At 40.5% G+C, this 19,432-nt stretch overlaps 1 pseudogene; it reads left to right on the forward strand.

Moving 5' to 3' along the window:
* The first annotated feature begins 708 nt into the window (after window positions 1-708).
* LOC121498641 lies at window positions 709-15,128 on the forward strand (annotated as a pseudogene).
* The last annotated feature ends 4,304 nt before the right edge of the window (window positions 15,129-19,432 follow it).

Genomic DNA, 19,432 nt, shown 5'->3' on the forward strand with positions numbered 1-19,432 from the left:
TCAGAAAGGACGGTAAAAGTGGCTGTCACCTTTAGCCATATATAGTGTCACTGACCCGTGAGTTCTGAGGTCCAGTCATGGCCTCAGGCTTGTTGAGTGTCAGTGTGCATAGATGATCACCTGTGGGTCCTGTCGACATCTAAATTTGGTGGGTCTGGCGAGAGGTGTGAGGGTCTGCATTTCTAGCCAGCTTCTGGGTGATGCCCATGCTGCTGATCCTTATATCTCCCCTCAACTAACCAAGATTTAACCCTAAGCTCCACTCCTAGCCCCTTGCCTCTCTCCCCACCCAACCGGAGTTCCTCATCTAAAGCAAAAGCCAAAAGATCCAGAGGACAGCAGTCTAGCAGCAGACAGATTAATCAGCGGGGGGGGGGGGGGGCTGGAATATGCCTGCACTCGGAGTCTGCGGGCTGAAGGCAGGGGCAGGGAGAGACAGGATGAGATAGATTTCCACCAAAGCCAGCTTTCTTTTCTCCTCACCTGTCTGCCCCCCACAAATCACTTGATGTGCTGATCCCTGACCTACTTAACGAGGTGACCTGGTCATGGTTTGGTTTTCCTATTTCGCTCCAATTTTCTGAGTATGTCTCCAGTCTTGAAGACCTGCACCCACCTTTGGAGGAGGGCCCAGAAATGCATACTGGCTCTTTCTAGTCCACTCACACCAAGGAGTCTTTTCCCTCCTCTCTGCAGAGAAGCTTCAAAATGCAGTTTACTCCAAATTGGAAGGACTATGCTGATGAGGCTGACCATGGTAGTGGTGCAGCGGGAGGGAGGGGTTCACTGCCAGGAGGCCTCTGGTCCCTCCCCTCCATTATCCCTCAGGCTGGGGGACATTCCCTTGCGAGATCTGCTCCTACCTGAACTACTCATGGGCTTGTTTCAGGGATGCCTATGGCTATGTTGGGTGAGCAAGCTGCTTAGTTAGGCTTTTCCTGCAGGAAAAGATATTAAAAAGATATCTTTAAAAAGATGTTTTTAAAATATTTAGCATTTTGCCAAGTGGGAGTTATCTGCTGTATTTTTTCTTCGATTCCTTTGTTTATTTTTTCATGTCATTTTAATTTAACAATTTATTATTTATTAATATTCCTGCGAAATTATTAATAGACATTCTTAGAAGAAAATTATTTTCTCTGAATTGATGACGAGTAACTTCTCTTTCTTCCTTTCTCTCTCTCCCTCTCTTGGCCTGAGTGTATGTGTGTGCACCTGTGCAGGTGTGAAACCTCTGATGTTGCTCCTCAAGTGTGGTGCATGGCATGGGCACAGTCATCCTGGGATGACAGTGTCTCTCCTTGGCTGTCCTCTCTTTTCCTCATCTCTCTGTCAGTTGCCTGCTTTTGTTGTCATCACACCCATATGTTAAGCTCCACTAATTTCTGGGTGATGGTTCTATTGCTTCCCACAAAGTCCTTAGCAGTTTAAATGCAAGGCCCCTTTCCAGGGATGGTTTGTCAGACCAGTCTTTGAGGTTTGTTCTTAGCCCAGGTGGGTTCCTCATGCCTGCATTTTTCTATGGTTCTTTCTGGTAAACTAGCTGGTTAATGGCTTAGTTTATTCAAGAAGCTACCAATCTCCTATTAATTGCTTACCACCAAAATCTATTGTTTTTGAGAGTGCCCTTAGGCTTGATCTTCTCAACATTCTGTTTCTAATAAAGTCATAATAGAACTTGGAATTTCTCTGTTCTTATGTCTCGTCTGTCCCCCTGGGCAAAGTCTCTGAACCAGTGCTCAGTGGTAGGTGGTGGGGACAGTGATTCAATTTCTCAGTGACACTCTTGCTTTATGAGCAGAGCACGGGGTGGGGAGGGGAGGCAGCGTTGTAGCCTTGTCTGCTTGGCTTGCCTCTCTCCGTGTAGAACTGCCAGCTTTGAGTGAGCTTAGGGGAGAGTGATCAGCGTCTTTCCCTCTCTTTTAAATGTTTTTATTTTGTAATAGTTAAAATTATTCAGAATTCAATAAAAGGACAACAGATTATTAAACTGAACATCTTTTTATTTAAGTGCTATTGAAGGATTGCCCTATTTCTTATATAATAGTACAATTTAATGCAGTTATTTCACATTACTGACAATGTGCCGATCACATTGTATTCTCTTATTTTATAAAGTGAGCTTATTTTAAAACCATGGTTATTAAAACAAAATAAGATAGATATCACTACATCCTAAGTGTAGAAAATCTAAATGAAGCACAGGCTTGGGTTATAATGAAGGAAATTCAGCAGGAATTCACCAAAGAAATAGGTAAAAAAAACAATGTAAGCTCTTTAGGGGCAATACAGTACAAAAAGCCATAAATCATCACTTTGGCATCTATTTCTAAATGTCAACATTGGACTAGTATGGACTTCCTTTTCAATGTGGCCACCCATCAAGTTCAATTAGCCTAGTCTTCCTTCATCCAATGCTTTATTCGGACATGGTAACCACCTTTCTGGATGTGGACTAAGAAATCTAGCCACACTGAGAGTAGGGCAGAGCAGTGAGGGCTGACCCAAAGGCCGTAAGCAGTGACACCGTCGTGGTATCTGCTTGGTCATGGAGCTATGCATTTCTGCCCTTTTCTCAATGTGCCTTTCCAGTGTATTCCAGGGAGCAAACTGATCATAATTATAAGTTGTATGTACCTACTCACAGATAAAGACATTTTTCTGAGTACAGGCCAACAGCATACAACAAGTTCCCCACTAAGGCATTAGTGACTAACGGTTTCCTTCTCATCTGTCTACTGCAGCTAGAATAAGGATTATGCCCTTGATTTGCCTTAGCCGACTAGACACTTTTCCAGCCTTCTTGCTTTGAAGACAAAAGCAGAAATAGAGAAGCCTAGCCCATCTCTCTCTGGCAGCCAGTATTTTGTGGATGGAAACAGTCTTGGTGCCGCCATAAGAGTAGAAGGGAGGCTTCAGAGGCCATCGACGAGGGAAAAGGAAAACAAAGGTGCAGGGACGGGGTTGCATCAGTGGCTCTCAGACTCCAGAATCAGCTAAAGCTTGGTTAAAACACAAATTGCTAGGTCCCACCCCCAGAGTTTCAGAATTAGAAGTTTTGTAGTGAACCTAAGACTTTGCATTTCTAACAGTTGAGGTGAGGCTGCTCTAGCAGGTCTGGGGACCACACTCTGAGAAGGACAGAGTCCCAGCTGTGGGGGGTTGGGGCAGAGACATGAGACTCAGCTGTCATGGTTAATGATAAACTGTACATCACAAGTAGTGTAGAAGTTTAGAATCCCTCGTCTTTGTCACTACCATACATTGCACTGGGTCGTTTGCCAGTTCATCACTACATTAGGCACACAATTGAAAGAAGTATTGAATAAGACTTCTTAGTGAAAATAATGTAAAAGGAAAGAGACGAACCTTTTTTAAAGCTTCCAAATTCTTTATAAATTCCTTTAACAAATTAGTTTACAGCACAGGGGCTTTCAAAGAGTTTGGAAATATATGCTATAAAATACAGAGTGGTGAAAGAGGGGGTGCACAGTCCCCTGCACGATGAAAAGCTATTTAATGTAATTAAAAAGAAGTTATAGCTTCCATAGCTATAATGATTTCTATATAAAGTTAAATTGGGTGAGAATCCAGGCAATTTTCTTAATATATTAGGAATTTTGAAGCTAAAATCAACAAATTTGTTTGCTGTAATAGGATTCTTACTTGCAGGATGAACACTGATCTCCTACAGATTTTCCTCCATGAATGTAGCCAGACAAGCCTCTATTGGATTCTGCATTTTAAATCAAAAGATGTAAAAGGATCTTTTGTGTTACTGCTTTCCTGAGGCAATAAGAAAGCAATAAAAAGGAATTAGAAGAAAAGACGATTCTAAAATGTAACTTTTAGATTTTTACAATTTAGGAAAATCTTGACAACTGCAGGGCTGAGCTCTTGCCAGTGGGTGCTGGCCGGACCTAGGCCGGGCGTGTGCCTCTTCAGGGGATGCCAGTTCCCTCTCTGCTCCTGCCAACCATGAAACAGCCCAGGTAATTTTCCATGGAGGTGTCCTGATTGATTTTAAAGGCAGCTACTCTTCTTCCCCACACCTCAGTTTCAAATCTTAAACAAGAAGGGGCCTGCATTTTCATTTGTCCTACAAAAATTGTCGTTGGGCCATTTGAAATAATGGTGGGCAATAAAAATATGTATGATGCTATTGAAAAAAACAAACTGATCAGTGCAGCCACAGTCTAACAGATCATTCAGGGCTTGTTATATCAGCACAGAATGTAGTGTGGCCACTATAATCAGACCAGGATTCAAGGTGCAGTCAGTGGGGAGAACTGTGCTCAGTCTCACCTTGTGCACAGTGGGGACGATTCCTGAGTCCAGTTGGAGGCAAAGGTACTGCACGAATCTATGACAAGCACGTGCCACAGTGTTGCACACAATGGAGCTCATTATATTCTTTTCTTAAAGTTGAAACTGGTTTTAAGTCTACCAATCTACCAATACTAGGCGAAAGACAAAAATATCTTGATTACCTAATGAAACATTATTTTACCTTTGTCTGTCAGAAAGATGCATTCCCTTCACCATCCTTCTCTCTTACTGACCCCCTGTCACTATTTAATAGAAAAATCATCTAAGATGGGTATGATCAGAGAATGAACTGTTATCGTAATAGATTAAAATATGTAGATAGTACGCTCATAAGCTTCATTGTCTCACCCAGAATAATGTAAAAAGGTGAAAAAGTCAGAATGATGTTCCTCAGACTTACAAACTACTAAAATATTCAGAAAGTCCGTCGTAATCCAATGATTTTGGCATGATCTTCGAAAATTGCACTGTCAGGACGCTCAGCAGTTGAGCATCTGCCTTCAGCTCAGGTTCTGATCCCAGAGTCCAGGGATCAAGTCCCACAATGGCTCCTTGCAGGGAGCCTGCTTCTCCCTCTGGCTATGTCTCTGCCTCTCTCTCTCTCTCTGTCACTCACAAACAGATAAAATCTTTAAAAAAAAAGAAAAAAATTGCATTGTCTATATAATGCATTTATATACCATACATGCATATATAAATAAGCATAAATTCTAGAATCAGAAAAAAATTAAAAATTGAAGGACAGAATACCCTATCTTACAATCTATGCCCAAAGTTTGACTCCCACTGTTTTGTTCTCTGTGTCCTTGATCTGGGTCTGTATCAATGATCAAGTAATTTTTAAAATGAAAATAATTTTCATTCAATTAGGCAGATTAAACTGACATGCAGAGGGAAAGTATTTTTTTTAAGATTTTAGTTATTTATTTGTGTATTTAGAGAACATGAACAGGAGGAGGGGCAAAAAGAAGAGAGGAAAAGATCTTAAGCAGGCTCTCCACTGAGCCCACGCCCCAGGGGGCTCAATCCCATGACCCTGAACAGAAACCAAGAGCTGGTCACTCAACCAACTAAGCCATCCAAGCGCCCTGAGAAGAAAAATATTTGAAGCAGAGTTGAAAAGGAATATTAGAAATAGGATTTTCCCTGTTTTATTTTGTTTTGTTTTGCTTTTTGTAAATACAGCCGTTACTGATACCCATGAATTCTTCCTGTCAAAATTCTTCCCTGTGACTGGACACAGCACAAAGGCAGTAAGTTACTAGAACATATTAACCCTTTTGTTGAAAGTGAAATAAGTGCTTGGCTGCCACGTGCACTGATAGATACCTACGGGATTGCCCACAAGAATGAGAGTGTCCTTGAGTACTGAGGTGCCAGAAAAGCCAAGCCAAGGAGAGGGAGGAGTAGCAGGGCTGGCCACAGCCTGCTGCTCTGAGACACTTGCCTTCCAGGGAATGGATTGTTTGCCACCTATAGAGCACAGTCCTCAGCCTCAGTCAGGCAACCCTTCAACAGTGGCACACGGAAGGTCATATAAGGTCAAAAGGTCATTTTTAAGACCTTTAAAATGTGATAAGTCATAGCCTTTTGCTCTTCAGAAGCATATTTTTACCCCTATGTGAATTACAGCACTTAAAATCCTGAATCACTTGAAATCTCAAATTCTTAATATAGGAAATTGAAAAACATGATCTCTAAACCAAACTATTTTCTTAAAAATACTTTTTAACGTTTAAATGGAACATAGATAGCTTCTGGGTTTTTAGACTAAGTGGACGTTGGTGTCCCGTTGGTGCTGAGTATATAGTTTTTGTTATGAAAGTCCTTTGCTACCTGTGGGAGTGACTCAAACACACAGATGTTGTAGCTCTCGGAGCCAGTCTATACAGATTAGTTTCTAAACCTAGGTAGGGTCTGCAATACTTTTGAATTAACTCAATTTAAAATGACAAGAAATTTGAAAATACTTATAAACAAACAAAAAAACTAACTGAACATTGGCAACAAGTCCACTTTCGAGGTTGACATCTGATACCCCTTGGTGTCCAACTCAGCTCTTCCCTATCAGCCCATTTAATCCAGTGAGGTACCAAACCACCAATCCTTATATCACTTACAAAAGGAAAGAGAAAAATGTCTTGTGTTTAATAAGGTACCAGGTTTTACTCTCCTTTCCATAACAAAAACATGAAAAATAAATAAATAAAATAATTACTGGGCTTTTAGGTTTAGATTAGCCCCCGCTCAGCATTATCAACCCTAAATCCCATTAGGCAGAGAGCGGGAAGCAAACTGCAACTTGATTCAGCTAACTCATCTGTGGAGGGCATCAGAAAAAAAGAAAAAATCAGTAAAACCATATTTTAACTTCTACACTGTTCTTACTGCCTTTATGTATCTGGTAATCATAAGATTATGTTTGGTCAAGTAATAGGTAAACACTCAGAACCCATAAAGAAGTTAAGAAACGATGTTTCTGGTGTTCTGTTTATTTCCTATTACAAATAACTTTTTCCTAATATATGTAAGGAGAACCCAGGAAACTGACTTTTCTACCACAAAAACAGCATGATCGATTCATTAGCCACATTAAATAATTTGTTCCCCAATAGGCTGTTTGTGCCTCAACACACAAAGAAATGTTGGGAGAAGGGGTGCCTGGGTGGCTCAGTTGGTTAAGTGTCTGCCTTCAAATCAGGTCATAATCCCGGGGTTTTAGGACTGGCCCTGCATCAGGCTCACTGTTCAGCAGAGAGTCTGCTTTTCCCTCTGCCTCTCCTCCACACTTGTGTTCTCGCTCGTTCTGTGCTCTCTCTCTCTCTCTCTCAAATAAATAATTTATTTAAAAAGGTGGGAGAAGTTACACTGGAGGATCTTAGAAATTCAGAAATGCCTGTTTGGGGATTGTGCAGAGACTCTCAAATAATTCTGACTAAACCTCAACTTCTCTGAGGAGGAATATATGCTATGGCTGTGGCTCTAGGCTGAGTCCATGATGAATGAGAAAAAATTAATATGAAAGTATTTCTGGCCACTGGCTCAACTCCAAAGGAAACATAATATTGTTGGATAAGCAATAACGTCTTTGCATTGCTTTCACGGAACTATCCCAGCCTTCTTTTTCAAACAGGATGAAAGATGGCAGAAAAGTCACAAAGCAGAGTTTTAGCTTTCGATCTTTCTAACATAGCAAAATATAGCAAAATAAGATAATTCAAACAAAATATTTTCTTAGCACATGATACTAAAGGCAACTTCTGTGCGTGTTAAGATATTTCTCAAACCCATAAGCTTTTGTTGATTCCCCAATAAATAATCTTTTGTTTTGTTTTTATACAAAATCTGTTATACAAAAAAATCTGTTTTGTTTTATATTTATTTATATCCAGAAATACAAACAATTTATAGTTTCCTAAACCAACTAAATTCTTACATATACTGTGCCTACTTCCTCTAGTGCCCATTCTACTTGTATCTATCTGGCTAATTCTTACATATTCTTAGAACCTCATTCAACTGCTGCCTCCCCTAAGAAGTCTCCCCGGCTTTCCCAGGCCTGTGTAGAGTTTCTTACCCATATCCCACTGCATATCATACATAATTTATGTTACAGTCATTTGCTATGTGCCTAGCTCCTCACTAGACTATGAATTCTAAATTTAAAGGTGGAGTCAGGGGTCATACTTTTACCCGGCAATGCCTTGCATAATCCCAGGATCTAACAAACAAACAGAACATTTTTATTGAATGAATGCCCCAAAGGAGGCAGGATCTAATCAATTATGGGGATGACTTAACTTCTCATTGTAAACATTTAAAGGTAGGATGGAACACCTCACGGCTGAACCAATGCAAAGCACAAAAGTGTATCTATGCATAATCAAGTAGCCCTTCCCTGTGCAGCTGTTTAGCAAAGCATCACTACATTTATGCATTTTTCAAATCCTTATGCTCTGGCCACCATTTCCGTATCTCCCCAGAGAAGAGTTAAAAGCATGATTAAAACAATAACAACAATGGTTCTAACAAAAACCACGTTTTTAACTTCATGAGACTTCTTTGTCTCTGTTCTGTCTTTTGCTCTTTCATCATCTCTTTCTTTTCTCTCTCCCCTGTGTATCAGGGAGGAGAGCATAGTTGGGATTTTCCTACAGTGTGGTGTGTACTTTTGATGTTCCTTATAGGTTGCCTTCCTGATTTCTTGTGGTCTTGGAAACCACCCTTCAGAGTGACTCACCCACCACTCAATGCTCTGGGTTGTTTAATATTCTCTCATACCCTTAACAGTTCTACAAATAAGGCAGTTTCCTATTATCTGTGTCTAAGTGTGATCAGTCACTAGTCAAAGAAGGAAAATTCTGATTCACCTCCGATGATCTTTACTTGTGCATAGACTTATGTCACTCGCTACATTTGTGGTGTTGTGTGTCTGTGTGTCTGTGTGTGTGAGAGAGGGAGAGACAGGTAGACAGACAGACAGACACACACACACACACACAGAAACACCATGATTATGTGCAGTCCTTTAGGCTGGCAGTCTTGATGCAGTGTTCAGTCTTTGGAAATCCCTATTTGGAACATTAGAAACATCTGGAGAAACCACATTTCCATGTTGAAATAAAGATAAGTTGTCATTTCTGCTACTCATTTTGAATTTATCCCACAGCCTTATGAGAGAATTTTGCCCAGAGCAAGTTATAGAGTATGTAACTAAAAAAGAAAAAAAAATAGTAAAAGGAAAAGAAAGAAAAAAAAATCCCCAAAGGTTAGGAACTGATTTTATAGAATCCTACTAGGGGTTTCCTTAACTATCCCTTCAGATATATTTGTTCCACCCCAGAGAGTGGGCTTCTGGAAGATACTGAGCTTCAGGCAGTAAGATCCAATACAGACACGGGACACTACCAGGCCTATTTACCAGCCTTTATTGTTTTTCCCCTAAATTATTATTTAAACTTGTGCTTAATAATGCATGTATTTTGGTCTGGAAATTTAGGAAAATGCAATATAAATATAAGGTCCCAGGTTGATGTTCAAGGATCGTGTGTTCTATTTCATACTTGATTGCTTGTTTTCTTGGGCGTATGATTAAAAATCACAATTTTTAATGTGTTTCCTTTATCCAGAAATAGTGATGCAGTGTTGTAGAAGCCCATCTAACTGGAGCAAGTCCCTGGAATGCAGCTTCCTCATGTTGCAGGTGACCATTGTGATGAACTCAGTGACTTACAGCCTCTGCCCAGGACAGCCTGGTGCTCAGCTAAGTGTCCAACTAATGAACTACGTGGGGAATTTATACATAAATCAAAAGAACTGCCTTCATCTTTCTTTCCTTTCCTTGAGCTCCCACAGTGATCTCCCACTAAGAGGGAGTCCTTTCATTTGCTCATGGTTCTAACGCACTTGTGGGAAAAAAATATCAGACATTTTTGGCTTTTGGATTTCATACTCAAGTTTGAATATGTGGTTTCATTCCAAAAATACCATAAGAAAGTCTTAAGAGTAGCAAAGCCAGAGGGGAAAAAAATAGCTGACATTGAGATTCAGTCTTGAACATCCACAAATATTTCTAGAATTCTTTTTTTTTTTTTTTTTTTTTTTTGTAGTCAAGGAGACCTTTCTTCAAAGAAAAGCTTAGTCATGGAAAAGCCAGATATATAAAAGAAATGAGTAAGAAAGACTCTTCTTGAAATAGGCTTGAATCCTGCCTCTGCTTCTTTTCAAAGTCCCTCCAAGGCACTCATTGAACAAGTTTGAAAATTAGTGCCTGGCTCCAGTTTCCAAACTGTGCTCCAGAAAATATGAATCTTTTTAGATGCTTCCCAAAGACTTCTCTGGCCAAAATGCTGCCACATGCTGTATACCATATCCTCCTCTTGCAGTCTCAAAGTTTGCTTTAACATAAGAAGACTACAGGGGGTCCTCACACGACAGGATTTAACACCACATGGAACCTTTAGGTCACGGACACTGCCATATATTCTAGACTGCCAGCCCATGGCGTTTCCCCTGGTTCCCTGAAAACACACTCTGTGGGGGAAGCTCCCCGGCGAGAACATTCCACCTAACTTATTTGACTACTTGCTGCAGGGAGGCAGCTCTGAGTAGGGACTGGGACTGTGGAGAGGTACAAGTAACTCAGTGAGGCCCATAGGAGGAGTGTAGAATATAGAGAACACAAGGACGAGATTTATGTCAATTGGAGTAAACGTCATATCCTCTGTTTCTCTCTATGTAGACCAAAAAGCCAATGGAGAGCTCTCTCCTGACATTCTTCCATTTCCTCCCAAATCCCTCAGCAACCTCTTTGAAAACCCTAAGGCATAGCAGCAATGCTTATCAGCTACAGGATGGGTATCTGTGCCTCTCTGAAAACAAAAAATCTCAAATGAATTTAAATATTTACCTATCTGTCTATTTCTAGTTCTATGATGGCTCCAATTTCCTTACAAATATGTACACTTAAGTGATTTCTGAGAAATGACACAAAGAACAAGGAGTGAAAAAAAAAACTCTAGAGATCTGTCATATGGCTCACACAGATCGTGCTAAATCTATGAATATAAATTCTGCAAAATGATACTTGTTATCCTGCTTGTCAAAATAGATTAACAACTGTTTTTTTTTTCTTCTTGTAAGTTTTCATTTCCTTTTCCTTTTCTTTTTTTTGTAAAGGAATGAATGAAATGCTTTTGGTAAACAGGTAAACCAAAAAATCGTTCTGAGCCATGACCTCAGCATCAGCTGTCCCCATATTCTCTAACATCCTGAAATTTTCCATTCGACTTGGGTGGCTGATTTCGCATTTTTTTCCTGGACCTCTGTACTCTGTGGAGTTTGGGACACCACCAAAAACAGGGAGTGAGCCTGACACCTGCCTGTGTTCTTCTGGCTCCTGCCCTGCGCAGCAAAAGCTGGGGGGAGGACGAGCCTGAAGGCCACGCTACTTTCCCACATGGACTGGAGAAGGACGCTGGAGAATGGGAAAATTATCTCTGGGAAATGTTTAAAGAAAATGGAATTATGTACTGAAGCTTTGCCTTAGATGCAAACGGAGAAGGTCTAATTAATCTTTACTTTTTTTTCCCATTAGATTGGTGAATATTTGGATTCACTTGAGAAATATTTTCTTACCTTCTCAAAACAGATCTGAGCCAGAGATAAACATGTCACAATACTAATTGTAAAAGCAAATAAAAAGATGTCCTTTGTGGGAGGTTTTGCCATCATAGTTTTAAACTTCAGTGTAACGGAGAATTTTCAGCACCTGTTGGATACTCACCTGATCTGGAAGGTACGACTCTAAATCTAAATTTTGTTTTGAGAAAAGTGCTCAGAAATGAATGATTACACATGCAACCATTCCAAATTATCACTTTGAAAGAAATAAAATTTGCTTTCTGAAGATTCCCACTGTTATCAGTGTTTTTCACAGGACGGTTCTTGCATACTAGCATAATTATTTTCTTTTGGGGAATTGTTAGTTACAAAACAGAACTGACTCTCCTGCCAGCAATCTGTCTTAACAGGACAGGAGGCAGAGGAGGTAAGCTCTGTGTGTGACCCTTCACCTTGAAAGGTGCCTCTGTTGTTAACTTACTAAGGTGGAAATCATGCTGATCCACCTGAGGCAGCTGGTATTATGACCATTTTTATATTAGGAGAAGAAAACTCAACTTCAGGCTAAATCTATCATCATTATCACCTTACTCCTTCTTCTTACCTACATTCTAATTTTGAGAAAAAATTTCAGCAATTTCCTGACATTTTCGACCAGCATAATTTCCAGCAGGCAGTAGAAGTTTGGAGGTTGGTCTCTATTTCATTTACCACCTTTAACATGAGTTCTCTACGAAGTGCTAGTAATAAGCAGCCGCACAGAACCATACTGAAGTGCTTCAGCAGCCTGTTTTCACATGTTATGTTGCTACACAGAGTCACATGTGACATGGATTAAATCATAACCCCCCAAAGCAATAATACTGTCCAAGCTCAATATAATATAACAACTGGATTTCTGTCTCTGCAAATCATTAAGAAGAAAGTTGTGCTATACTTCCATTTTCTATAAAAACAGACCACCATACCCATCCTGACATTTTTACCCTAAATTTAGCATATTATTCACCAAATCGGAAAAATCCAACTAATTGCTTCTTCTTTTCTTTCAAATGTATATTCTTTCAAAATAAATACTACAAACATTAACATTTAGTAATGATTTCCTTTGTACATAGAAACCAAATCATAATGACCTGCCCTTGTACCTTACATTTTTCACTTAATTTTGAATTATACATCTTAATGAACAAGTAGCTTAAAACCTCTCCATGAAAAAAAAAAAAAAGAAAAAGGTGGTCAGATTATAAAAAGTCAACTTTTGCAAACATTAAATAACGCTTTACACAATACCTCTTTGCAAAGGAATTTCTCTGGTAATAATATCCAAGTCTCCAGGGATTTCCCTGGCCTTAATTCCGCAATCTAGTTTGGATCTGTACTGTACATTAAGCTGGCTTTGTTTTCTTCTCAAATTGATGACTAAAAACTATCAGAAAAGCAAGTTTCCTCTTCCATAATGCTTTACATTCGGTAGGCTGGAAATCAAGGAGTAGTGGCACTTTTGGCATCTCCAAGATTACTGGGACCTTTGCCACCACATGTCACCTGCAGAGCTTTAGGATACAGGAGCTCCTGGCCTGTATGGGTGCGCTGGGTGATCGCAGGATCTCGGTTGCCGCTCTCTTTGGAGCTACCACATTGGTGATCAACCCTGTAGGAGGAGAAGACTCTGCAGGAGAAATTGAACAAACCCAAAGTGTTGGGCTGGCTCTGAAGAAGCAAAGTAGTAGCAGCAGAGCCAACCCAGGTGGTTTCAACACTTGCTGTCAGAGCAGCCTGTGGTGGACCTGGCCACGGCATCAGAGCAGGCAAAGCAGCTGGTAAAATCAAGAGCTGTCAGTGCCCTCAAGGCTGAGACCAAGAACTCAGGCTTCAGAAGCTCTCAAACCCAAGCGGGGAAGTTAGAGGACCCTGAGAGAGGCCAGTCTCCACTTTCCACACTCCAAAGGAGCATAACCTGCCCATGATGATCTGCATAAGTCGTCCACATGCCCCTAGAGGAAATACTTGCATGAGAGTTTTGTGTGTTCCGATGATGGGCTTTGAGAACTGAGGCCAGATAGGGAAGAGGCAGTGGACCCCTCAGAATTTTGGTGTTCTGAAAAACGTGGCGGTTCCTGTTCCTGAGCTTCCCCTCCCAGAAGCTACAGCTGCAACCACAGTCATGAGCAGAATGAAGACAAAGATAGGGACCGTGATCAAGAACCAGAAGGCCCTTTCCACAGGTTGGACTCTTTCCCTGAATGCAGGGCCCCTCAGAAGGGGAATACACTGTAGATGTATGAGGATGACATGATGCCCACCATCTCCCGTTGGGGCATTCTCTCCCTTTGGAAACATCATCGATCTCTCCATGGACCCACCCAGAAACTGTGCCTTAGTGACCTACAAAAAGATGAAATCAGAAGATCAGGCCATTGCTGAGCTCAATGGGACCCAGGTACAGTTGATACAGCTCAAAGCCAGCAAGGGCTGTTTGCCGGCTGAATATTTCATTGTGTGTGTATATATATATATAACTTATATTATATTATATATTATAACTTATATTCCACTATATATATATATATATTCCACAACATATATATATTCCACAACTTCTCTACCCAAGTGTCCATCAATGGGCACTTGTTTCCTTGTCTTGTCTGTTGTAAATGCTGCGGGGACCATAGCGGTGCAGATATCTTTTAGACATTTCTTGTTGTTTCCTTTGGATATATTCCCCAAAGTGAAATTGCTGGATCGTATGGGGTTCTATTTTAATTTTGAGAGTTCTCCAAAGTGTTTTCCATAGTTGAACCAATTTGCATTCCCACTGTTAGGATGACCATCATCAGAGAGACAAGAGATAACACATGCTGTCATGGATGTTAACTTCCAGGGTCTTCTGACTGAGGCGTGACTGACCAGCATGTGCCACTGTGACCAGCAAGTGGAACCAATGAAATTACCCATCCTGTGACCAGTGGCTGTCATCTCCCACTGTGAAGCCCCCAGAAGGCCCTGAAGGAGGCTCCACTTACAATGACTGTATTGTTTTCCAGGCATTTCTTTCACTTCCGCTAGGAGGGCTACCCATGGATGGAATGGGCCCCACTGCTGATTCTATGGACACCATTTTACATCTAATTACCCTGATGTTCTAAATGAGGATCCTTTTAAAGTCTTCAGAAACAAACAACCTTAAAAACGTTTAGGAATGTTGTGTTCAAACTAAGGTTTTTGTCCCAACAAAAGATGGTAGGACCTGGCTTCAGCACTACGTCAGTGATGGGTGAGCTCTCATGCTGAGCCCAAAGCTTGGAAACAGGAAGGGCCTAACTGTATACATGATATGCTAATCTGTTTGCATAAAGTAAGTTGCTTATTCTTCGGCCCTACATTTTGCATTACCAAATATAGCCGTATGCTTAATTTAGAAGTGAGATAGTAACCTGCCTCAAAGGGAAAAGATCTCTGACCAATTTCCTGCTCTCTCCTTCCAGCCCCATGCAGTGATGGTCACTCCACTTAGAGCCAGTGGAAGCTTTCCCGTTTCTGAGCTCACAAGCCAGATGCCTGTATCCGTGTGTGCTTACCACACACTGACTCACAGCACTTTAACTGCAGGGGCTGTCGCTGGGAAGCAGGCCACATCAGCAACCCAGCACCATCAGGACATTCAACACAGGTGAATGCCAATTTATTCAACCACAAATTATAAGTCTAATAATCAAATTTGACCCTACCCGACCCCAGATGCACAACTCCAGGTTTATGAGGCTGGAAGCAATCTCTACAAACCCTCAAAACTCTTCAAATTGACTTTGCATGAACACTGTACGTGGTCTTATTCCTGGGTACTTTTTATGGTGAACAAATAGTGTTCAGTGCATCCCCATCATGGACTCACCTAAGAACAAAGTCATAGGAGAACAAATAATAGTAGTCAGAATGAGGCAGAATGCTCACTTATTCACTAGAGTAAGCAACTAGATTGTTTCTAGCAGGATGTGCATATGTGGTGCATGTGCATGTGTGAGACTGTATGTCTTAAGCCAAGTATTGATAAGCTGTGTCACCCTATGCAGCTACAGACCATAAAGTAAGTCATAAGCAAAATATGTTTTTAGTGCCACGTTTTCCATTTATTTTCTCACTTCTTCATCTAGTCAACAAATATGGGTGAGTGGTTATATCACGATAAAGAAATAATAATGTGTTAATTTTCAAACATAGTTCAAAGCATCTTAATAAAATAACTTTATTTACTCTCATGAAAATCCCCAGAGCTACAGCTGTTTTATTTCCATTATATAGATGGGGCTAAGTCACTTGCCGTGCCATGGAGCTAGGACAGCCAGAAACAGCAGGGTTAGAGCCCCATTCCCTGTATGATGTCAGGCTGTCTCTCCATGTGGCCGGCCGGCCAGCCAGGGCTTGGGAGAAACACAGAAACCAGGTCAGACCTTCCTCCCCACCTGCTGTCGTGAGCCCCACGGAGCGAGAGCATCTCCTAACCCAGACTCTCCCTTTAACCTCCTTTCCTCAGGGTTAGACTGTAAACCAGGCCATATGTTTTTGGAAAAACATATAGAATATTATAATTTCGTAGGTAAATACTGACTATATTTATTTCTCTTAAATGAAATACCAAGAGTAAAGCTTTTGGTGCCCCATGAGAGGCAGAAGAGAGTGGGGCTCTTGGTGGCCACAGCAGCATCTGGCTGAGTGTGAGATCCACCAAAGGTGAATGCATCCCCACGGGAAGACCTGGGACATGCTGCTGTAAGCCTTCTGGGAACAGCCGGCCACCTGGGAGAAGGCCAGGTGATTGGTGTAGCCTAAGCTCCCACACGCAAACCTGCCCTCCTCCGAGCTGTGCAGCTGTAGTTGTGCCTGCACCCTAAGACTTGTCTGAATCGCCAGACCAGGACCACACAGGAAGAGGGGTAACCATCGGAGGCTGCTAGACAAGATCCTTCCGTTCTGGCGAAAGCTTCCTAATGATCACTACACAGAAATGATCACTACAATCCTGACTTGAATCCTACCACCAAACACTTGAACTCTTCCACAGCTCCAGACTGCTTAGGGGGAAATGCAGGGTACCTTCCCCCTGCAACACAGACGCTAAGCACTCCTCTGTCTAGTACCTCTTTCCTAGCTTACTGAGCTAACCTCCATGCCTCGGGTCATCCCATCTCCTCCTACCTGGCCTTTCCCTACCACATAAGCCCTGACTTACCTCCACAACTCAGCTCAGGCAGCCCCTCCTGGAAATCACTCTTGACTCTCCCCCTGGCCTCCAGACCTAGACAGATCCCTGCCATTCCTTCCTGTTGCTATGTTCTATCCTCTGAATAAGGGTGTGTTTGACAAGAAGGTCCAAATCAGGGCTGAAATCAAGTTTAATTACCTGTGATTATGAATTATTGATCTAGTAGTCTAGTGTTTTACAAAATGGGCTTTTTTGGTCCCTAGGAGATGTAAGTTCTAGAACACTGTGGTGTATTTCACTCTTAATTATAATCTAAAAATATATTTTATCAGTTTTAAAGACTTCTGCCACAGTGAAATTTTGACTTGAAAGATATATTCATATGATAAAAATCTAGTTTCTTAAGTAAATTACTCTCAAATTAGTTTTTAAAATAATTAGATTCCTGGCCCCTGGAGAATCTGCAAACCACGGGTTACTTACATTTTTCCTTTAAAAGGAAAAACTTGGATATTATCCAAGTTTTGAAAACTATTGGAACACTAAGTGTGACCTTAACTATGTAAAATATATCCACAGGGAAAATCTGAAAAGAAACATAATAAATAACTAACACTGGATATTTCCAAAGGGAGAAAGGAGTAATTTGTTATTTTCATGGTATTAAATGTATGTGATTTACTTTTATCTTAGGGAGAATAAAAAAAACTTTAAAAATATATCAACAATATGTTGTTGATTAGAAATGACAATTTAGCAATCGCATTACCAAGCAAAAATCTAAAAAGATTTTTTATTAATATGAAAAAAGTTAAGGTATGGATATTTTTGGAGGTTTCTAAAGTTTTGTGATTCAAATTTCACATAAATGGATATAGGTTTAAAATTATTTATAATGGAGAATTTTTAAAGGATATATGTTAGATTATTTTTTAAAAATAATGAAAACACAGCCCCTAGCACTTCATAGTATGTACTACATCATAGTTAGAGGATGACACTCCTGATGTCCGGGATACACTTCATAATAACTCTGGCAGGCGAGGAGGGAAATGCAAGTAAGTAGGGACATACAGGAAATAAAATGGGCAACGTATTGAGAATTGCTGACGCTACGTGCTAGGTAAATCAGGTTCATTTTACTATTCTTTTTACTTTTCACTTGAGTTTAAAATTTCCATGATAAACATTTAAAAAATAATACAAAACCAAGTAAAATTAACCACATGGTGAGACACTATTACCCACCCATCAGAATGGCTGTAAAAAAGATTGATAATACCAACAGTGTCTTAAAGCTCTCAAAAATCAAATCTGTTTAGGGGACAAAAACTCTTTATAGTGAAGCCTATATTTTTCAAACATGGATTACATAGAAACCTTATGAGTTTATTATCTTTTCCAAAGCCTGAATCTTTGCGTGCCTTGATAAATGCTCATATTTGAATCATGTGTGCATTACTTGGAGATAATATTTATGTGTGTGTATGTGTATGTAAACCTGGCTACACAAGATGCATATCCTCCTACCCATTCTAGACATGATTAATTTGGCTCAGGCCAAAACTACGTGAGGCTAACAGAAACTTGCTGATAAGCATGCATCAGTGACGTAGCACAGACCCTGGACTTTGTTATCACACCATATATACCATAGATTCTATATTAACATGTCCTTTAGGACTTTCAAAGAGTTCAGTATGATTCAGTGCTAAGTGGTGAAAGTTTTCATGTTTTTATTCTATTTACTTAAAAAATTATAGAGGCACCAGCAGTCTACTGTATTTCTTTTCTATTTAAGAATGTTGCCTAAAATGTAAAAGAGATGCGAGTCCAATGTTGCATTATTACAATTTTAAAGTTCTCATTTAATTATACTACATTATGACCATTCTAGAACTAATTATTTATATTGCACTATAATGTTGAAATATCCTCTTATCTTGATAATCATGACTATTTTTTCTAGTCTTTTAAGTCTAAAATTCTATAGACATTTTATTTTCATAAGAAAAAATATGCATACAACCCTAGAATATTTTTTAAAAAGCATGTTGAAATAAGGCACAGAGGAGTGAAAAAACACAAATAGATATAGATGATATAGATAGCATAGGGATAGAGAGATGGAGAGAGAGAGAGGGAGAGAAAAGGAGGGAGAGAAGGAAGAGAGCAGGAAAGAGGGAGAAAGGGAAGGTAGGATAGAGAGAGAATAGGGAATGAAAACCGTTGTGGCCACTACCACATTAAGGACAGGGCTACAATCAGGAAATACAAATCCAAACCACAATGAGATCCCACCTCACACCAGTGAGAATGGGGAACATTAACAAGGCAGGAAACCACAAATGTTGGAGAGGATGCGGAGAAAGGGGAACCCTCTTACACTGTTGGTGGGAATGTGAACTGGTGCAGCCACTCTGGAAAACTGTGTGGAGGTTCCTCAAAGTGTTAAAAATAGACCTGCCCTACGACCCAGCAATTGCACTGCTGGGGATTTACCCCTAAGATACAGATGCAATGAAACGCCGGGACACCTGCACCCCGATGCTTCCAGCAGCAATGTCCACAATAGCCAAACTGTGGAAGGAGCCTCGGTGTCCATCGAAAGATGATGGATAAAGAAGATGTGGTCTATGTATACAATGGAATATTCCTCAGCCATTAGAAACGACAAATACCCACCATTTGCTTCAACGTGGATGGACCTGGAAGGTATTATGCTGAGTGAAGTAAGTCAATCGGAGAAGGACAAACATTATATGGTCTCATTCATTG

Source organism: Vulpes lagopus, chromosome 9 (assembly GCF_018345385.1).
Source record: "Vulpes lagopus strain Blue_001 chromosome 9, ASM1834538v1, whole genome shotgun sequence".
In the NCBI taxonomy this organism is placed as follows: Eukaryota; Metazoa; Chordata; class Mammalia; order Carnivora; family Canidae; genus Vulpes; species Vulpes lagopus.